General features: G+C 46.6%; 1 protein-coding gene across 8 annotated transcripts in view; it reads left to right on the top strand.

Moving 5' to 3' along the window:
- Window positions 1-23,276, top strand: part of LOC137532287 (G-protein coupled receptor 22-like) — a 365,826-nt gene that overhangs the window by 286,286 nt on the left and 56,264 nt on the right. For all 8 annotated transcript variants that reach the window (XR_011023899.1, XM_068252650.1, XM_068252649.1 and 5 more), the window contains one exon: window positions 9,560-9,707. The gene's annotated coding sequence lies outside the window, so the exon portion shown is untranslated. The remainder of the gene's footprint in view (window positions 1-9,559; window positions 9,708-23,276) is intronic.

The following is a 23,276-nucleotide window of genomic DNA, read 5'->3' on the forward strand; positions in this document are numbered from 1 at the left end:
CATGCTAGCCTAATTAAAACCCATGTATTTTATTTGCCCATTTGACCTGCTTATTGTGACGGATTGCGGTTTGTCTGGACCTAGTAGTGCACACAGATGGAGAGCTACGCGCGCGCGCCGCAAGACAGGCTCTTTATGCCAATAGGAGAAGGGTCAGCTGATCGAGGCGGTCAGCTGATCCCAGCTCAGCAGGTGATTGGTTGATGGGAGCTGGGCAGCGCTGTGGAGCGCTTTACTATATATATCTCTTGCTGTTCAGTTGCTGGTTGTCTGGCGTTGCGAATACCTATGTGTTAGCACTCAGACCTTAGTCAGATCCTTCAGTGTGGTGGAACCAGGAGGACCTGGGAATCCACACTTAGCCAGTTCACTGTATTATTATCTGTGTTATTGTCTAGCATAGTTCCAGGGTGTAGAGACCACGGACCTCACACCCCAGACTAGGAATTTTGTATATCATCTGTGTTATTCCTTAGACCAGTTCCAGGGTGTAGAGACCACGGACCTCACACTCCAGACCAGGAATATTGTATATCATCTGTGTTATTCCTTAGACCAGTTCCAGGGTGTAGAGACCACGGACCTCACACCCCAGACTAGCAATATTGTATATCATCTGTTTTATTCCTTATACCAGTCCCTGGGTGTGAGACCACGGACCTCACACTCAAGACTAGGCATTATTGGATATCTGTTTATGAATTGTATCTCTCCTGACTTCTCTTCTGTTTTCTGATTCGGTACCTTCGCACATCTGATCTACTGTTGCCGACCCTGCCTGTCCCTGGTTCCCGAATCTGTCTCCTGTCTCTGTACTTTATCTGCCTGTGTGTTGCTGACCCGGCCTGCCCGACCCTTCTGGCTGTCACCCAACCTTTGGGTGCTCAGTCCTCCGGCAGGGGTCCCCTGCTCCTCAGAGGGGGGCCCTGCTGCAAAACCAGTCGGGGACTCTCCCTCCTGGAGCCCTTGACTGCAGTAGAGTCTTTCTCTACTTATTGGACCACCTGCTACCCCGGTGGTTCAATTCCTACTGTTACACCAAACACTTACACCCTTCAGATGTCTAGAGGTTAGTACTATATCTGTATTATTGGTGATTCTGCAGATCATCCATAATCAGGTATAGATCTGTATTCTTGGTGATACTGCAGATCACCAATAATCAGATTCTCTCTGGTTGCTGACACCTATCGTTACACTTATTACACCATTTTAATTATGTCCCTATCACAATGTATGGCCCCAATATTTTATTTTGAAATAAAGGTGCATTTTTTCAGTTTTGTGTCATCACTATTTACAAGCTTATAATTTAAAAAAATAATGGTAATATACCCTCTTGACACACATGTTAAAAAAGTACAGACCCTTATGGGTTTTTTTTGTTTTTTTTTTCAAGTGTAATTTTTTTATTAAAAGTCTTATTTAGGTATTTTTGGAGAGTGTGGGAGGTAAACAGTTAATTTTAAATGTAACTGTGTGTCTGTTTATTTAAAAAAAATGTAGTTTTACTATTTGGCCACAAGATGGCCTCAGTGATTTTTTTTTAATGTGTCCTGCAAGCGTAACATGTATGCCTACAGGAAGTGCAGAGGGGACATAGAACTATCGTGGCTTCTCATAGAAGCCGTCTGTCTTTCTAATGGGGACTTAGATTGCGTTCCCATTTATTGATCTCCGGGCTAACGGGCGGCGGCACGGGAGCGTGCACAATCGGCTGCAGGAGCGCGCAGCAGCAGCCTTTTGGACGTAGCAGCTACGTCTAAAAGGCTTATCTAGTTAAACTTATACAGTACATAAAAAAGGTTTATTTTTATGTTTGACTCCTCAACAACCTCTGAGGGTTTTTTTCCCTTCTGTACCAGAGCAATTTTCACCTGTCAGCGCTCCTTCCATTCATTCGCCTATAACTTTATTACTACTTATTACAATGAAACAATCTATATCTTGTTTTTTTCACCATCAATTAGGCTTTCTTTAGGGGATACTTTTGCTAAGGATTATTTTATTCTAACTGTGTTTTTAATAAGAAAAAGGAAAAAAATCATTATTTTTCAGTTTTTGGACATTATAGTTTAAAAATAATACATGCCACCAAAATGAAAACCCACGCATTTTATTTGTCCATTTGTCCCAGTTATTGCAACGTTTGCAATTGTTCGCTAGTTCAATGTATGGCGCCAATATTTTATTTGGAAATAAAGGTGCATTTTTTTCTTTTTTGCGTCCATCACTAATTACAAGCCCATAATTTAAAAAGTAATAGTAATATACCCTCTTGACATGCATATTAACCCTCCTGACGGTCAATTAAAACCGCCAGGGGGCAGCGCAGCACAATTTAAATTTTTTTTTTTTTTTAATCATGTAGCTAGCCTAGCGCTAGCTACATGACAGCCGCTGTGCAGCAGCATCCCCCCACCCTCTTCGATCGCCTCCGGCGATCAAGCCCTTCCGGAAATCCCGTTCTGAACGGATTTTTCATTAGGGCTTCCCCCGTCGCCATGGTGACGGGCGGTATGACATCACCGACGTCATTGACGTCAAAGGGAGTCCCGATCTACCCCTCAGCGCTGCCCTGCACTGATTGGCCAGGCAGCGCGTGGGGTCGGGGGGGGGGGGGGGGTTGGGCAGCGCGGCGGGTAGCGGCGAATCGGCGCGGAGCGGCGGTGATCGGGCACTACACGCTGCTAGCAAAAAATGTTTTTAAATACTGAATGCAGTATTTTACTGACCTAAATTATTTTAGCTATAACTCCCCTTAGTGAATTGAGGCCACTGCAGCAGTAGGCAAGACACCCTTCATATTGCTGCATCTGCCAACCATCAGAACAGGAATCACCGATTCTCTATGGTAAAAAAGAAATCACATTTTGACCTATTTCTCCAAACAGCCATAGTACTCCTATATCTGTATAGCAAAATATGGGGCAGTTTTGGCGCCCGGAGTTGTGCTTTAAGCGAGCAGATGTCCTGTGCAGCGTGAGAACCTGAAGAGCGGAGATGGCCGGGGTCGTAGAGCAGCAGAGAAGTTGCTAAATCCAGCTGAATCCCCAGCAGACTGCTGCCCTTTCAGAGAGTCCTGGATTCTTAGTGCAGAGACCCTGCTGAGAGTAAGAGAAGCCCCCTCATGCAGCTGACAGGTCCCCTTTTACCCTCTCCCGCCCTGGCAGCGCTACGTGGAGAGATAAAGGGCGACACTCGGACGTGCGCAGCGAGCTCCTCTGCAAGATCAGGGAGCGTCTGCAGCTTTACGTCTGATCTATGCACTGTACATAGCTAACAGCAAGTCCAGCTGCTGCATGACATTTGGGCTTAACCCTCCTGGCGGTTTGGCAAAATCCGCCAGGGGGCAGCAAATACGTTTTTTTTTTATTTATTTTTTTTTTTTCCATGTAGCGAGACGAGGTCTCGCTACATGATAGCCGCTGCTGAGCGGCATCCCCCCAGCCCCTCCGATCGCCGCAGGCGATCGGAGATCAGGAGATCCCGTTCAAAGAACGGGATCTCCTGGAGGGCTTCCCCCGTCGCCATGGCGACGGGTCGGGATGACGTCATCGACGTCGTGACGTCAAAGGGGACTCCGATCCACCCCACGGCGCTGCCTGGCACTGATTGGCCAGGCAGCGCACGGGGTCTGGGGGGGGGGGGCGGCTGCGGCGACGCGTATAGCGGCGGATCGGCGGGTAGCGGCGGCGATCGGGCACTGCACGCAGCTAGCAAAGTGCTAGCTGCGTGCAGCAAAAGAAAAATTATGCAAATCGGCCCAGCGGGGCCTGAGCGGTGCCTCCCGGCGGCATAGCCCGTGCTCAACACGGGCTTACCGCCAGGGAGGTTAATGCGCCCTCATCTCCATCTTCATTCATTATTATTATGGTCAACAGGGGCGTAGCAATCGCCATAGCAGCCATAGCAACTTGCTATGGGGCCCTGGAGCAAAGGGGGCCCCAAGGGGTGATGTGTTCACTATTTATTTTCCTGTGTATCTCCACCCTCTGATTTTAGCCCTGTGTCCATAGACTGATTGCAGTATACATTGCATAAGAATGTACATTGGCTCGTCAACTCATATCCCTTTGGGTAGGGGCAGGTGGCATTGTTCAACACTGCCTAGGTCTGATGGCCTCCATCAAAATTCTGCTGTGGAGCCCTATAATCTCTAGCTACACCTCTGATGGTCAATTCATATTTTTTTTTTTTAAATCAGAGGCAAAATCAAAAATATTTTAACCACTTCACCACTGAGGGGTTTTACCCCCTGACCACCAGAGCAATTTTCACCTTTCAGCGCTCCTTCCATTCATTCGTCTATAACTTTATCATTACTTATCACAACTAAACGAACCATATCTTGTTTTTTCCACCACCAATTAGGCTTTCTTTAGGTGGGACATTATGCCAAGAATTATTTTATTCTAAATGTGTTTTAATGGGAAAATAGGAAAAATGTGGGAAAAAAATCATTATTTTCCAGTTTTTGGCCATTATAGTTTTTAAATAATGCACGCTACTGTAATTAAAACCCATGAAATGTATTTGCCCTTTTGTCCCGGTTATAAAACCATTTAAATTATGTCCCTATCACAATGTTTGGCGCCAATATTTTATTTGGAAATAAAGGTGCATTTTTTTCAGTTTTGCATCCATCCCTAATTACAAGCCCATAGTTTATAAAGTAACAGGGCCTGATTCACAAAGCGGTGCAAACACTTTGCACGCCTGTGAAAAGCCCTTTATCACGCCTAAACTTAGTTTAGGCGTGATCTGAAGGAATTTGCGCGAACTCCCGCGCGCAAAGTTTTGCGCGCGTAGGGCGGTGCGCTACGTGCGCAGCGCACCGTGCTTCGCGCGAAGTGCCCATTAAGCCCTATGGGACTTTGCGCGCGGGAGCTTCGCGCGAGTTAGAGCACAAAGCGGTGATAACTTTGCTAGTGCAAAGGTTATCACGCCTAAAGTCTTTTAGGCGTGATAACTGAGTTATCACCGCTTTGTGAATCAGGCCCACAGTGTTGTACCCTTCTGACATAAATATTTAAAAAGTTCAGTCCCTAAGGTAACTATTTATGTATTTTTTTTTTATTGTAAATTTTTGAAAAAAAAATTTAATTACAAAAAAAAAAAAATTGGGAGTGTGGGAGGTAATGAGTTAATTTTTTGTGTAAAAGTAATTTATTTGTATGTGAAAAATGTTTAGGGTGTAGTTTTACTATTTGACCACAAGATGGCCACAGTAACTTTTTGTTTAATGCGACCTCCAAGCATCCTTCCGGACTCTTGAAGGAAGTACTAGGAGGCTGGGTAAGTGTTTTTTTTTTTCACAATGATCGCACTGCTCATCGGAGAGCAGCGGATCATTGCGGGGCTTAGATCAACGAACGGGAATGGATTTTCCTGTTCATTGACCTCCGGGCGAGCGACGGGCGGCGTGTTTACGAGCGGGAGCGCAAGCAGCGGCGGGAGCACGGAAAGTACGGATTTCTCCGTCCCTAGGGGTTAAAGGATGGAAAAAGGGACGGAGAAATTCGTACGGGCGGGGGTAAAGTGGTTAATCACCGAGCACGACTGGGTCCCACCCAGAATTGGGTTTGGCACAAACATTGCTCCGAGTAAAGATAAAAAAATAAAGTAAGACAAGAGATAAAGATAATACAGGAAGCACAAACAGGAGTGATTGCAGGATACAATTTCAAGCACAGTGTTAAATTAGACAGTCTGTCGTCAGCAGCAACCTTAGGGGGGATAAAAAGTAATGGGTGTGGAGGTGGGAGGGCATAGACGGTGTTCAAGAGGTTGACAGCAGAGGGAAAAAAAGAGTTCCTATGCCTCGAAGTTCTGGTGGAAATGGCCCGGAAACCTGCGGCCTGATGGGAGCAGACTGAAGAAGCTATGGCCAAGGTGTGAGTGGTCACTGGCAATCCTCAGTTGCTGATGATCTTCTCCACCGATCTGATGACTCTCTGGAGCTTGTAGCTGACTCTGGTGGAGGAGCCAGCATACCAGACTAGGATGGTTGAGCAGAGGACGGACTTAATGGTGGCAGTGTAGAAGCTGCTCCTGGGTCATGCCGAACTTCTTCAGTTGACGGAGGAAGAAAAGTCTCTGCTGAGCTTTCCTCTGGGTCAAAGCAGGTTAGATAAACATTTACAAATTGATCCTCTGCCTCTTAAGGTGGCCATACATCAGGCAACTTGGAGGCCGATCAACCATCCAATATTATATTATTATAATCAGATCGGATGAATATCAGTGCCTGATTGACGATGTGACCAATTTAGGCTAAAATTGGCTGTATCGATTGGACATGCTGCAAGATGTAGGGCCAGCATGCTCGATTGTGTGCGCTGCAGTAACGGTATGCAATATTAGGACAAGCGGCGGAACCCCTGGCCCTGTGTCCCCCGATGCTTCGGGAATGATCACTCGTCAGTTTGTGGGTTGCCATAGGTTTCCCAATCCATCTTCTGATGTCTTGTGTCGGGTACTTAGCTCAAAGTGAACCCGGGGTGAGAGTTATATGGAGGCTGCCCTATTTATTTCCTTTTAACCACTTCGCCCTATCTGGACGGATATATCCGTCCAGATGGGCACTGCTGCTGCAGCCGTGTGGTGCGCGCGATCGGGCGCGCGCCCGCGCGCGCTCCCGCTGCCTCCCGCTGCCCCCCCGATCAGTGAATGGGAATATAATTCCCATTCACCGATCTAAGTCTCCGGCAGAAATGCCGACGCTTTCTCATCAGAGAGCGCGGTATTTCTGCCCCCAGGAAACATCACCTTCTTCTTATAGTTCCTAGATGCGAGATCGTTCGCATCTAGGAATTTTTTGAATGTGGCCATCTTGTGGCCAAATAGTAAACTGCACCCACATACCTAAATTAAATAAAAAAATACATTATATTACATCTAAAATTTGCTATTTACCTCCCAAACTAAAATTACCCAAATACATTTTTGTATTTAAAAAAAAATAAAAAAAATTAGAATTAAAAAAAAAAAATTTAATAAATAGTTACCTAAGGGTCTGAACTTTTTAAATATACATGTCAAGAGAGTATCTTATTAATTTTTTTAAAATTATAAGCTTATAAATAGTGATGGACGCAAATTGAAAAAATGCACCTTTATTTCTAAATAAAATATCGGCGCCATAAATTGTGATAGGGACGTAATTTAAATGGTGTAATAAGCGGGACAAATGGGCACATAAAATGCATGGGTTTTAATTACTGTAGCATGTATTAATTTTAAACTATAATGGCTAAAAACTGAGGAATAATGATTTTTTTCCATTTCTATCTTAATCTTCCTGTTAAAATGCATTTACAGTAAAGTGACTCTTAGCAAAATGTACTACCCAAAGAAAGCCTAATTAGTGGCGGAAAAAACAAGATATAGATCAATTAATTGTGATAAGTAACGATAAAGTTATTGGCGAATGAATGGGAGGTGAACATTGCTCAGATGCTTAAGATTTTCGACGCTGTAGGCTGAAGTGGTTAAAGGAGTCATTAGGCAAAATGAAAAAAAAAAAAAAAGTTTTACTCACCTGGGGCTTTCTCCAGCCCCTTGCAGCTGACTGTCCCACCCTGGGGCTTTCTCCAGCCCCTTGCAGCCGACTGTCCCACGCTGACCTCTCTGCTCTCCGCCGACGTCTCGGGCTCTGCGCAGTAAGGCTGACCCCGCAGTTTGCCTCTGCGCCGTGCGGGGAGCCCGGGAAAGCGGTAGAGAGCGGAGTGGTCAGCGTGGGACAGTCGCTGCAAGGGGCTGGAGAAAGCCCCAGGTGAGTAAAACTTTTTTTTTTCATTTTGCCTGATGACTCCTTTACCAGCTGCCTGACTATACCAGCTGCCTGACTATACTGCTGATCCTCTACCTCTAATAATTTTATCCATAGACCCTGAACAAGCATATGCAGATCACGTGTTTCTGACAATATTGTCAGAACTGACAAGATTAGCTGCATGCTTGCTTCTGGTGTAATTCAGACACAACTGCTCCCAAATAGATCAGCTGGCGTGCCAGGCAACTGGTATTGATTAAAAGGAAACCAATATGGCAGCCTCCATAGAACTCTCACCTCGGGTTCACTTTAAAGGATACCTGAGGTGACATGATGAGATATACATGTGTATGTACATTGCCTAGCACACAAATAACTATGCTGCGTTCCTTTTTTTTTTTTCTATGCCTGAAAGAGTTAAACATCAGGTATGTAAGTGGCTGACTCAGTCCTGACTCAGACAAGAAGTGACTACAGTGTGACCCTCACTGATAAGAAATTCCAACTATAAAACACTTTCCTAGCAGAAAATGGTTTCTGAGAGCAGGGAAAAGATAAAAAGGGTCAATAATCCATAGATATCAGCGCTGGCATAGTTCAATGAGTGTGTCATTGAGTAAAAATAATAAAACAGTAAAAACTTAAGCTGGCTGCTACAGCAGAGCAGCTAATTTGTAAACACAGAATGTTAAACCTATGTCTGCTTCCATTAAAGCAGGAAATAGACACACTGCAGATTTATTGCTGGATTTGTATCAGCTGTAACAAAGATATTTTTCTTTAAAGAGAATCTGTATTGTTAAAATCGCACAAAAGTAAACATACCAGTGCGTTAGGGGACATCTCCTATTACCCTCTGTCACAATTTCGCTGCTCCTCGCCGCATTAAAAGTGGTTAAAAACAGTTTTAAAAAGTTTGTTTATAAACAAACAAAATGGCCACCAAAACAGGAAGTAGGTTGATGTACAGTATGTCCACACATAGAAAATACATCCATACATAAGCAGGCTGTATACAGCCTTCCTTTTGAATCTCAAGAGATCATTTGTGTGCTTCTTTCCCCCTGCAGCTCTCATCCACTGAAGTGTCAGGCTGTTTCTTCCTGCAGAGTGCAGACAGCTCTGCCTGTATGTAATTCCTCAGTATGTGAAAGCCCAGCCAGCTCAGAGGAGGATTTATCCAGCTTGTAAAAGATAAAAGAGCAGAGAGAAGCTGCACTAATCTAAATAACACACAGCAGTGTGCAGAGAGGGGCCTGGAGGGGGGAGATGCATCACAGAACCACAACACTGAAGAACTTGGCAGCCTTCCAGACACAGGCTGACAAGTCTGACAAGAGAGAGATAAGTTGATTTATTACAGAGATGGTGATAGTAGAACGAGCTGCAGTAAGCCAGAACACATTAGAATAGCTTTTGGAACTTGTAGGATGATAAAAAACAGGATGCAATTTTTGTTACGGAGTCTCTTTAAAGGTTATTATGCTCTTGCTTATCTTTTAGAGCAGAGAGGAAGTTCTTGGTTCAGGCCCGCCTTTAAAGGGAACCTGAAGCAAGAGGTATATGAAAGCTGACATATTTATTTCCTTTTAAACAATACCAGTTGCCCAGCTGATCTATTTGACATCAGTAGTGTCTCAATATGGCAGCCTCGATATCCCTGTCACTTCAGGTTCCCTTTAAGCTATCAGGTGGTATGTTCACATTTTATATATTCAGGTTTGTGCCGCACTGATAACTGCTGCCACATTGTACATTTGTTTGTCTTCTCGTTGTGTGCAGGGATATGAACAGCCGCAGCATGGATCCAGCTCAGGCCCAGCTGCTGCAGTGATGGAGCTGAAGACCTCCCTGGGGGCTAAACAACAGCAGACTCTCATCCAGCCAGCCAGGAAACCCCAGACGTCCAGCGCAAGCTGAAACACACACAGTGAGTCTCGTCCTCTCATGTCCTGCAGGTGTCTCACCAGCATGACGCTGTAACTTGTAATAGCTCGGGGCAGCCAATGATGATTCGTTTCTCGGGTCCTAGGGGTAGACAAGATTTGAGAGTGCTGATTGGGCTCCTGCTACCATGCTGCCAACAGGAAATCTCCTCCATGGTGGTCTAAAGGTGCCCATACACTCGTCAGATTGGCAGCAGATAGATAAGAAATGCATCTGATGATCTATCTGATGCGTTTTTAGAACATTTTTTTACCAGGATAGAATTCCAATAGATTTCAGTTTGAAATCTATTGGAATTCTATCTGATGGCATTTTTTTGCCATCAGATTTCCATTAAGGCCAATGCAAACTGATAAGCAATCTCATCAGATCGACCTAAATTTTCCATCCTGCCAGCTCGATGGAAATCCATCGAAATTGATCGAAATCGGCCATCGATCGGTCGATTGGCCAACCGATTTGCAAACGATCGATCGATCGATCGGGATCGATCGGTCGGCCAGAAAATCGGCTGAATGTATGGGCCCCTTTACTGTAAGAATGGCAGACAGTGACCGCTATGGTTTGCCAGTTTCCTGTGTACATCTGTTCTGCTTTTGTGCAAGGAAGGCAAAGTCATTATCAGTGGCAAATCTCCCCCAAAGGAACACCAAAAATAATAACCCCCCCCAGCCATATGGGACCTGGAACTTGATCACTCACGCTACTGGCAGCTGTTACTATCACTAGAGGCGTACATGTAAAAAGCGGTAAAATGTGCGTTGGAGATAGCTGCTAGTGGAATATTGGTAAAATTAACGATCTTCTTCTATCGGTAGTGCATTCAAATAGTAAAATATTGGTAATCTTTACCAATATTTTACTATGACCTAATCTAATCTTAGCCTAACATGACCCCTCCTTCTTGATGCCTAACCCTAACTGAGAACTCCTAGCGATGCCTTATCTTAAGACAACCCCCCAACAATGTCTACCCCAAGACCCGCCTCTTGATACCTAACCCTAAGACCCCTCTGCAGTGCCTGACACTGAGTACCCCTCCTGTCGATGCCTAACACTAAGGACCTGCCCAGCGATGCCTAAAGGTGGCCATGTATCAGGCGACTTGGCGACTGATCGACCATCCAATTTGATTATTTTAATCGAATTGGATGAAAGTCGGTACCGCCAAGTGTATGCCGGACCGACAAAGTGACCAATTTCCGTCCCGAAATTGGTCGCTTTGTTGATAGCGCATGCTGCAGGATGTCGTGCCAAAGGTGGTTGGTCGGGTGTGCAGCGGGAACGGCGTGAAATTTCCCGACGATCAACGCAACCATCCGCCGCCTCGCCGCTGTGCCCTGCCGCACTAAAGTGTACACATTACCTGTCCACGGCCTCCACTTGTCCCCCGCTGCTCCGGGGGCATTCTCCTCTTCCGCATACACACACGCCCCATGTGGTTTCCTAGTAAGGGTGCGCGACATCACACACGGGCGCGCGTCCTTTCTAGGAGACCATGGGGGGCGTGCATGTATGCAAATAGGAGAATACGCCCGGAAGCCAGCAGAGGACAATCTTAGGCCGCGGACAGGCAGGACCGGATTTAGGCCAACGCCGCCTAGGCCATGGCCTAGGGCTCCACAGGAGGAAGGGCACCAAAGCAGCAGGCTAAACTGGTGCAGCATTTGCAAGCTTGCAAATGCTGCTATGCAGGGAGATCAAGCGAGTGTCTGACTGCGGTACTCTGATGCCAGCCGCCTGTGCAGCAGCCACCTTGCTCTCTGCGCATGTTTGCATTGTTGACTTGGGCAGCATTGGAGACGGAAAGGAAGAGGAATCTTCTGCACTGGAGACGAGCAGAGAAATGAGTGACACAGATGGCTTCTGCAGTGTGAAGGCGAGCTGGCTACCTATACTGAAAAGGAAGGGGGGGAGGGGTTAAGGGCGTTATCTGGCTACCTGTACTGGAGGGAAAGGGGGAGGAGTCATCTGTTACCTACACTGGAGGGAAATGGGAAGAGTCATCTACCTACCTATACTGGTGGTGTCATCAGGCTACCTATAGTAGTGGGAATAGTTGAGGGGTCACCTCGCTACCTATACTGAAGGGGCTGGTGACAGTGGCCTAGGGCAGTAAAGAGGTGCAGCACTTGAAGGGCACTGGGGACTGTTAGTGATGTAATTTTTGTGGACTTTTAAAGAGGAACTGTAACGACAAAACGGCCCCTGGGGGGTACTCACCTCGGGTGGGGGAAGCCTCAGGATCCTAATGAGGCTTCCCACGCCGTCCTGCGTCCCTCGGGGGTCTTGCTGTAGCCCTCCGTACAGCCGTGACGCAATATTTACCTTCCTGGCTCCTGCGCAGGCGCTCTGATGGCTCTCGGCGCCGAAGTAGGCGGAAATACCCGATCGCTGTCGGGTCTGCTCTACTGCGCAGGCGCAAGTTTCCGGCGCCTGCGCAGTAGAGCGGACCCGACGGAGATCGGGTATTTCCGTGCCGAAAGTCGCCACAGCGCCCCCGCTGGAGCCAGCAAAGGTAAATATTGAACTGACAGTCGGCACAGTCGCCGGCTGTTCGGAGGGCTGCGGCGAGATCCCCGTGGGACAGAGGACGGCGTGGGAAGCCTCATTAGGATCCAGAGGCTTCCCCCACCCGAGGTGAGTACCCCCCAGGGGAGGTTTTTGTTGTTACAGAGTCTCTTTAAGGGACTACGGCAATGAGAAGGGTCCTGCCCCTAGATGCCATACCGCAGTGATCCCTGTTTACACTAATTAAGTCTTTAGAAACTATACAGATGGCCATTTACAGGTAAGCAAAACTGACTGACCATCCTGATGCCAACAAAGAAGCTGGGAGCAGTTTTGTTTTGGCTTTTTTTGTACAACTTTACATTAAGGCAGCAGGGACAGCCATACTCTCAGGAAAAAAACGCACATATAAGTAGGTAGCTATTTGTTCTGGGATTGGGATCGCTGGTATTGGCTGCCGGGGGGAAAGTGGGTAATTTCATTTAAAAAATTGCCAAATATATTAAAAAAAAACAGATAAATAAATACAAAAATAAACAAGCGAACATCCAAGGAGAGATCAGAACCCACTAACAGAAAGCTCTGTTGGTGGGCAGAAAAGGGCGGGGGGATCACTTATGTGCTGAGTTGTACGGCCCTGCAGCGAGCCCTTAAAGCTGCAGTGGCCTGAATTGTAAAAAATAGCCTGGTCACTAGGGGGTGTAAGCCTACGGTCCCAGAGGTAAGGGTTAATTAAAGCATGGGGATAACTTAGCATTAGGCTAGGAACACACTTTGCAGAACTGCATTCATTTTTCAGGAGTTCAGTGCACTCCTGAAAAGCACATGCAATTCTGCACAGTGTGCTCCCAGTTCACATGGACAGCTCCAGTGCTATGCGTTTACTGTTTCCTAACCTCCTCAAATCAGCCACCAGGTATGAGGCTGTGCAGCAGCTGATCTGCATTCCTCCTCAGCACTCCGCGGGTATTAGTCAGAATCTTGTCAGACACCTGCTGCTGCAGTTGGGTGGCGGGTGCGGCCATTTTTCATTCACGCAAATGCCTGTCAGCTATATCATAATCGCATGCAACCTTCTTGACATGCAGATTTACGTTGTTCATACTGCATTTCTATACACATCTATTACAGCATTTTACTAACTAAACTATCTATCAGAAGACGCACATTTCTAAGGGCTCTTTCACACCAGAGCCCTTTTTCGGCGTTTTAACGCAAAGTCTATACTTTGTGTTAACCAAGGTAAAAGGAAAGTCCATAGACTTTCATTTTACCTTTCACACCCGACGCTGCGTTTTGATGCGTTGCGGTACGACGCATCCAGGCGCATTTTATCGTCGGGAATCAGCGTTTCCCCTTCGGGTTAATTAACTACTACCGCCGCTACTCAGCGCCGCACTGCAGATTCCCGACGACACGCCGCAACGCCTGCAGGAGCCGTTCTCCTGCACATTTTTAATGTGTAACCGGCCTTAGGGTGCATTTCCACTAGCCGGACGCATGTCTGCCTCTGGCTTTCCGCATCGTGTCTACCCCCTGGTAGCCTTCTGGGACAACGCGGACGTCTGGATGCTGCTATACACAACACTGCTGGGGAATCGGATGCATGCTGCAGGAATCTGCAGCATGCAATCCATATTTTCCCTGCAGCACACCGTATGGCTCCGCAATGGCACAACCGCATTCAATAGAAATTACTCCATTAACATGCAGGCATTGGTTGCAGATCCATTGCAATGGGGCCACAGGAATAAATATACATACCTGGAGCTTCCTCCAGCCCCACGTCATTCTTTTCTGACTGCCCGTTTGCCCGCTACTGGCCCCGAAAAATCCATCAGTTAGGGCCAGTCAGCACAGGCGCAGTCCAGCCAGGCGCGCTCCCCTGTCTCGCTCCCATTTCCAGGAGCGTTCTGCATCTGCACAGTAGTATTGCAAAGGCACAGAGCGCTCCCAGCAATGTGAACCCGGCCAGGCATTCGCAGCTGGCCTCAGACTGGAGGACTTTCCGGGGCCAATTGCAGGCAAACGAGAAGACAGAGGAGTAGTAGCGATCAGGCCGGAGGGGGCCGGAGAAAGCCCCAGGTATGTGTATTTTATTCCTGTGCGCCCATCTCGGGGTCTCTTCAAAGCTGTATACTCACCTCCCGATGGAGGAAGAGGCATCCAGTAACATCCCCCTTACTACAAGCGTATCACAATCCATCTTCTGGCCGGCCGGTATGCGCAACGTCACATGACTGCACACGATGGGCACGAACGGGAAGTCAAGCAGTCGCGATACTTTGCGTGGGGTTGCCGGGGATCTTCTTCGATCCGCTGTGACAGTCGTTATCTTTGCATGATGCTAAATGACGTTGGCGTGTCTGTACCCACGTCGCAAGATCGCGGAAACGATCGCTCACCACTCAAAGTATCATTGGAAAAAGCATCAGGAAAATCGCGTTGTGGCTATGAAGCAATTACAACCCTATGCCAGCAGAATATGTCAGTGCTATAGAGATAAAGTAAATAACGATTGGTGGTGTGTGGTCTGTCTGCGTTTCCTGAGAGCGTCTGCGGAGTAACATCTGAAGCGAGTGTGTCAGAGCTGGGAGCGCACGGAAATATCACAGTGTAATCTGTTTCTGAGTTTTCTGCTTCATTGGCTGCCCTATCATCCTCCTCCATCTCTTCTCCATCAGGGAGCCCTGAACGGTGGAGGCAAGGCTGTGCACCTCCAGAAAATTGACTTTATCTGCCAGGAAAATAGCTTGTGTAGAACAAATCTCCAATTCTCCACATGAGACCCTCCAGTGGAGCGATTCGCTGCTAAGCGGAGGATGGGCTGATTGAAAAGTGCCCTGGCCTTTTCTTCCTTTCATATCTGGAACCTAATGGTGATATCATCACCATCAATCTCCGCAGAACCAGTGGGAATAAAATAACTGAGGCTTTGAAGAAAGAACATCACATGTAATTAACTGTGAACCATCCTAAAGCACAACTGCTGAAATTCTAAATCAGGCTCAGAGCTGGAACCCACTAGAGCGTTTTTTTTTTGGGGGGGGGGGGGGCATTTAGGGATTGCTTTAGGCTGCTTACACACAGGGACGTTGCAGGCGCACGTTAGTGCGCCTGTAACGCTCCCCGAACGCACAGCAATGTAACTCAAGTGGGCTGTTCACACAGCCCACGTTGCGTTACATGTAACGCTGTACATTGCCCAGAAAGTGCAGCATGCTACGGCGTTAGAGCGGCTATAGCCGCGTTAGACTGTTTACACATGCGCAGTAGGGGGCGGAGAGGAGGCGGGGAGAGCCAGCTACAGTAGCCGCGCACATGGCTACTTAATATTCACTGCACTGACGGCCGCTGATTGGCCGGCGGGACCACGTGATGCGGAGTGTCTCGCTCTGCGTCACGTGGTCCCGCCGGCCAATCAGCGCCACTCTGGGAGACCTTATAGGAGTAGAGCCGCCTAACGCGGCTCACTCTACCGTCGGCTCTTGCAGCACCATTCGTTGTGTTAGGTGCACGTTGTGCAACCTTAATGTGGCACCTGACGCAACGTCTTGGTGTGCAAGTAGCCTTAACCTCCCTAGCGTTATGATTCTTTTTGGATTTTAGTGTCTGAAAGCGGTGCAACTTTTTCACATAAGTTTAGACCCTAAAAATCATACTGCTAGATAGATCTGTGGTAGCCCTGCACATTACACACCTCCCACGGATCCAGCTCGGGGTTACCGCTCTGAGCTGCGGATTTCCGGCTCGAGCCTGACTCAGGATTATCTCTAAGAAGGTTAATTCGCTCTACCAATGTAAATGGATGGGATAAATTCCACTGGATCGATTGCATGTTTGCGCTTCAATGTGAAGCATATAAGCGCTAGTCAATCGCTATTTAATCGCTACACATAGCGATTTGTGTGTGATTTTGAATTACTGCAAACTGTAGAAAAAAAAATTTTATATGACCAATCAGAATTGAAATCGCTAATCGCAAATCACAATTGATGGCAAAAAGCTTACACGTTTTACAATCACTACCAAAATCGCCTGAAAGCGCTCATGAAATCGCTTACAAAACGCTAATTCAAAATGCCAGCGATTCCGATTGACATTTGCAACTTGTAGAGGGTTCCAAGCCTCATAGTGTGAGTAGCCCGTCTCCAGAAATATGGGAGGAAATACAAAACACATGTTCAATTCAATACCTGCTCTGCTATCCAAGACCATTTTGAAAGAAGCAAGGGTTTCTGTATAATGTTGGAACAGTATTTTTATTGTGGGGGGGGGGGGGGGGGATCAGTTGTACACACAAACTTTGTGTATGATGTTGCCCATTGTGCAACAGGAATGGCCAGTGAAATGCAAATAATTCTGAGTTTGTAAAGGATTATGCATATTTTGTATATACTGTTTATATGTGTGTGTGTGGCTGTGCGCATGTGTATGGGTATTTGTGCATGTATGCACAAGTGCGTAAATGTGTGTGTGCATCTATGTGTGTGTGTGTGTGTGTGTGTGTGTGTCTCTACTGTATATGTGTGTGTGTGTGCATGCATGTTTCTATATGTATTCGTATACAGGAGAGGGTTTTTTTCCAACAAACTACAGAGAACTGCTTCATGCACCAAACTCCAATTCCAGCCGGGACAAGGTCCTCCAGCACCCAAGGCTGAGACAGTGCGCCCCTCCATCCCTCCCTCCCCAGCTGTCACACACTAATTGCTATTAGACTAAGAGGCTCCCCAGGGCCCCCAACACCTTAATCTCTAGTTATCTGGCTTGCAGTCACTGCCATGTATCCCTTTTTCCAATTTCTCTCTGCTTGAAACACAATAGGGGAATGATAGCTGAGTGCGTTGTGTGTCCCCTCCTACACTGCGCCCGGAGGCTGAAGCCTCTCTTGCCTCGGCGCCACCCTGATGTGTACATGCATATGTAAATGTGTGTGTGTGTGCGCGCACCCATATCTTGGTATGAATTTATTTTGTACACAGGAGAGGGTGTTTTTTTCCAACAAACTACAGAGAACTGCCTCATGCACCAAACTCCAGTGCCTCTCTTGCCTTCTGAGTGCCAGAGAAATTTAGGTCAGCCCTAATCCAGGCTTAAAATCAAAAGCATAAATTGTTTCTTAGCAGGAAGAGCAGAATAGTGCAGGATGCACCAAGGAGCTTGTGTGCGCTCTGCCGCTGGCTATCCGTCAGTTGCTCATCCTTCCTCTTTCCTAAGAAAGAAGTGCATTCCTCCCTCTCTCTTCCATCCACTCCGGGGAATAGGCTGCGGAAAAGCTCGCGGCAGCACAAAGTCTTCTCAAAAGACACTCGTTCTTCTGACTGTGGACGACAGAAGATCATTGCATCTTCCAAAGGAGTTGCGCCAGAAATTCAGATCACTCACCCCATGTGCGCTTGCATGTATCCCGACAGATGCCAGGTGGATAAGAAATACATTATCCAAACATACAATGCTTTATCCACCAGATGACCACACCCCATAGTCTCTGTTTTAACCTTCTCACATTAACTCAACTCCTGCCACAAATGTAACTACCGTAAACTACTTCTGGGGGGGGGGGGGTCAGCCTTTGCAGCTACAGGGAAGCCCAGACTGGCGGGGGTCCCCACCTGGCTTAGAACAATAAAGACCTAAACTAATTGCCCACCTGCCTTCCGATTATGCAATTTTAGAATGCCTTCCACAACACCTTTAGAGCAGGTATTGTAGCCCGACTTGCTGGCCTGGATTTCTGGGAAGGCCACAAAGGCCTGTGCTTTGGGCGGCTGCACGGGACGTAAAAAGGTTACTACATATGAAAGAGGAGGCTGCTGCGGTATTTGGATGCAGTATAGGGATGTTACACGTTCTATTCTGGGGTGCCCTGGATGTCCCAAAGGCAGAGTCAGCTGTGGTGCCTTAATGGCGGGCATGCTGGGAGCTGTGGTGCTTCAATCGGGGGTATGCTGGGTGCTGTGGTGCATCTATGTGGGCATACTGGGTGCTGTGGTGCAATGCTGGATGCTGTGATGCCTTTATGGGGGCATGCAGGGAGCTGTGGTTCTTCTATGTGGGCATGCTGCGAGTTGTGGTGCCTGAATGGGAGGCCTGTGGGAGTATGGGAGGGGGTCCACTAGAAGATCAGGGAATGCTATGGGGGAACTGCCAGATAACTTGACAGAAGGCCAGCCAGCCCAGCAGAAAGCCAGTGCTGCCAGCACAGAAGCCTGGTAACTCTGCCTAGTTGCATTTTTTATTAATTTGTATGAATGGAGAGGGGGCTTCATCCAACATTTTGATGGTCAAGCCTACTTAGACCGCTGTTAATTTTATGTAAATTTGTCTCCACTCATGACCACACCCACATTATAATGCGTGGCCACACCCATTTTCTGGCTGGAGTGCCCCGGATCTCTAAAGGTGGCCACTAATGATACAATTTCTAGCAAAAAATCGTTCAAGCGATCAGAAATTCTGATCGGAAGTCAAATCGTTCACTACACCATCAACAAATTAATCTTTGCTTCCTATCTATCACATCCAACAAGAAAATTAAAATTTTGGTTAGACGAAAATCCAATCGGAAGACTGATTTTATAATCGTTTGTAATTGATTGTGCCCATCAACGGAAATTATTTATAACCGATCCAATCAAAATGTCTGATCGCTCGATTTTTCGCTTGAAATTGGACCGTTAGTGGCCACTTTTAGGATCCTAGCAATGCCCCTGGCTGCTACATCGGGGGTGTGGAGTTTCAGATCTCTAATAATTTACGGGATCCTTGCAGCTCTGACACAGAGCTTTGCATTAAGGCTTTTCAGAATGACAACCTTCCTCCTCTTTAAGAATTTTTGACCAGGGAATCTGTAATACGACCAAAACCGTGAGAGCTTATTCCTCAATGATCCTTGTCGCCAACTGTCAGGTGCTCGTAGATGGATGACAGTAATCCTGCGCTCCGAGCGGGAGTCTTAGTGCCAAGCGGTCACCTCATCCTTGCAATAAATGTGTCAGGCATAGCCGCTCTCCCTGGCCTCTTGCACTGTTCATCTTCTGCAGACAAGATAAACTTTATGAAATTCCACAAAAGTCAACCTACGCAGGGCAATCCTGCGGCGATGGTTGTTCTGCCGTGCGCCACACTGACCTGTTCTGCATACAGGAACTGGCTGACTTAAAGGGTAAGCGAATGATTAGCCATACTCTGAATAGGTGATTGAAAATCAGGCCCTGGTCAGGTATGCAAAATCTCTGAACCTTCAATGTTACCATCCTCTTTAGTTGCTGCTAGCTTATGTCAGTGCTGCCCAACCTTTTTGAGGTCATGACACATCACGCCAAACGCTCAGATCTCTGTAACACATCCACACACCCCTCCCTCCCTGATTTGGAATGTTTGCACAGCTCCGTCAATTTGCACTTCACGTTTTTAGCCACGGTGCGCTTTCAGGTTTGGTTTGAAGATCTTGCAGTGTCTCTGCTTTCAGGATTGTTTTCACAGCCGAAAAAAAAAACACATATATCCAGGCACATCGCCTCTAGTTAGGACATTAAATAAGTTATTAAGGAAAGGGTGGTCCTGAAGGGGGTGTGGCCAGAAAATTAGCAAAAATCAGTAACCCTTCGCACTCTCACATGCAAATGTTCACACAAATGCATTCACAGATTCACTCATCCAGGCACCACTGTTATCCCTACAGCTAAGTTAAAAGCCGCGGTCTTAGTTCACAGAAGAATGCATTTTTATGCTTAGTCACCTATACTGCGCAGAAGTACCCAGGTAAACATAGGTGTCCTAACTCTGGCCCTGTAACATGCATAGTGCAGACATGCAAACATTCATTGCATCAAACCTATCTATGGATTAGGAGCACACATCCTGACGTCCTCTCCTGGGACAGATAGCGCATCTTACCAATCGCACAAGGGAGCTAATGTAATGTATCCATGCGCACCATGCGCATACACCAGCATAAGCTGTGTGCATGCTGACAAAAAACACATACAGGGGAAGGAGGGAGTGCACTGAATTAAAACCCTGGCCAAAGGGGGTCAGTAACAAGAACATTACGTTAGCTCCCCTGTGCGATTGGTATGATGCGCTATCTGTCCCAGGAGAGGACGTCAGGATGTGTGCTCCCAATACCTTGATAGGTTTGATGCAATAAATGTTTGTATGTTTGCACTATGCATGTTACAGGGCCAGTGTTAGGACACCTACGTTTACCTGGGTACTTCTGCACAGTGTAGGTCACTAAGCAAAAGAATGCATTCTTCTGTGAACTAAGACCCCGGCTTTTAACTTAGCTGTAGGGATATCAGTGGTGCCTGGATGAGTGAATCTGTGAATGCATTTGTTTGAACATTTGCATGCAAGTGTGCGAAGGGTTACTGATTTTTGCTTGTTTTCACAGCCACACACACATTTTATGACCTCTAATTAGTTATCATGTAGAATTATGCTGCAGTCTGACTTCAACTTACTGCAGAGAAACTGTGATTTACAGCACTGGATTATTAAATCCTCTAGTGGAAAAAAAGTAGGGGGAAAAAAATACCTTTTTCTACTTAATGGGACTGGGACACACTGGGACTTCTGTCTGCATCTCCATCAGCATCTGGAAACAGGGGTGAGATCTAATGCTAAACATACACGGTACGTCACCGCTCGTGCGCGCGGATCGATTCCCGCTCGGGATCGAGCGGGGAATCTATCCGGCGGGTCATCAGACCTGTCGGATATTATCAATCGAGCCATCAGCGGCTCGATTGATAAGGAATAAAGCACCGTGTATGTTTAGCATCAGGGAGGGTATGCTAATCCAGACAGACTTCAGCCAAGCGCTTGATCTGCATGCTTATTCAAGGTCTATGGCTAGAGGTATTAAGCCCCATCTACACCATACAGCAGCGCTGTACTGCGGATAGTCGTGCGACACGGCTGTCCCCCTGGGAGGCTCAGCAGTGAATGACTGATGCCTATGACAGCCGATCGTGGTGATTGGCTGGGGGAGGGAGAGAGGGCTGGGTAGAAAAAAAAAAGAAATAAATAAAAAATAAACAAACAGGATGGCAGGGATCAGAGCCCACCAGCCGAAAGCTCTGTTGGTGGGCAGAATTGGGGGGGGGGGGGATCACTTGTACTGTTCACAGTACACAGGAATTCGATTTTGGGGACATCTAGCGGCCAAAAAGTAAAAATGCACCCACACATACATTAAAATTAAAAAAATGAAAGATTTCCAATTTGTAATTAACCCCTTACCCCCTCCCCCTATTTACCAGAATAAAACACTTAAAAAAAGTGACAGCATTAAAAAAAAAATAGTTACCTTAGGGACTAAGCTTGTTTAATACGTCATGAGGGTATATTAATGTATTTTTATTAATAGGGTACCGTGAAAAAGTAAAACATACAAAACAGAAAATATACACTTTTATTTCCAAATAAAATATTGTTGTCATACATTACACTAGGGACATAATTTAAATGTTTTTATAACTGGGACAAATGAGAAAATAAAATGTGTGGGTTTTATTTACAGTAGCATTTTTCATTTTTAAACTTTAATGACCTTTTTTCCATTTTTTCCCTTTTAGCCCCATTAAAATGCATATAAATGTAATCATTTTTATCAAAAAGTACCCAAAGAAAGACGAATTTGTGATGGAAAAAAAAACGAGGTATAGATCATTTAGGTGTGATAAGTAGTGATAAAGTTATTTACTAATGAATGGGAGGAGCATGACGTGAAAATTGCTCTAGTTTTGAAGTGGAAAAATCATATAGTGGTGAAGTGGTTAATCTGACTTCTCCAGTAACAAGGTGGGATCGTCGTATGTTGGGAACTGAAGTGAAAAATGCTGCAAGTGAGCAAAACCAGCCAGCGGCACGTATGATTACTCAGCCACCGTTCGGGGGAGGAGGAGGATGTGCATAACCTGACACAGCTTGTCCTAGTGGTAGGTGTGCTGTTAAATCATCATAGTTCACAGACCTGACACACATGAAGTCTGAGAGAGGTGACCCCCAGGGGGGCGTGAGAGCATGGCGGTCTTCACTTTTAACACAACAGTTAGCTTAGTAGTGAGGGTGAAGGAGTTCTGGCTGTGTCAGTCTCAGCTGTAAATGTACAGCAAGCCGCCTCGGAATATAGGTCATCTGATCGCCGGAGCCTCCTCGCTGCGCACTGCCTCTGCTTTCAAGAGCAACTTAGGACATTTGACACATCCATTTTGGTTGACCTGGATTATGTTCAGAACCAAGTCCCATTCAGCCTATTGCTCTGTTTCCAGCTGAGGAGCAATGTGCCGAAATCCCTAATTTTCTTCATTTTTTGCAAGACAAGAGGTGACATGTGACATGATGAGATAGCCATGTACAGTGCCAGGCACACAAATAACTAGGCTGTGTTCCTTTTTTTTTTAAATGTCTTTGCCTCAGATAATCAACAGGTGTGCACAGAGATGGATTGGGATGCAATGGCGCCCTAGGAGAGGTAGCATATTTGGAACTCCCTCGAGGTTTTTTTGGTAAGCTTAAGTGGAGAAAGGTCTGAGAAGGTGGCAGGTGAGCCCCTCTACACCAACTAGGCCCCAAGCACTTGCCTAGGTTGCCTGGTAGATGATCCTTTTCTGGGTATGCAAGTGACAGTTTCTGTTCAGGTCAGACTGTAGCGTAACCCTCGGGCCTCTTTCACACTGTTTTCATTGTGTTGCATTACCCTTTTTTACCGCAGGGTAACGCTAAAGCAATTAAAGTTTGTGGGACATTTCAGATCGGTTGCGATGCGCCAGAAGCATCCGATCTGACGTGAAAACATCAGCGCGTGATGGGCCCACATTCGCGGTGACGTGTGTTGCCCAGAAGACATGATAAGTCAGTGGCGCAGTAGATATTGTAAACTGGTTCGTGTTTGGGTTGTGTTGCACATGCGCAATACACCTACTTGCAATTCGTATTTACGCCACAGGAGGTAAGCGCTAGAGAGCCACACTTATAGTTTGGTGTACTACCAAGAAATACATTACTGCGCATCAACCAGAGGCATATC

Source organism: Hyperolius riggenbachi, chromosome 9, assembly GCF_040937935.1.
Source record: "Hyperolius riggenbachi isolate aHypRig1 chromosome 9, aHypRig1.pri, whole genome shotgun sequence".
Taxonomy (NCBI): domain Eukaryota; kingdom Metazoa; phylum Chordata; class Amphibia; order Anura; family Hyperoliidae; genus Hyperolius; species Hyperolius riggenbachi.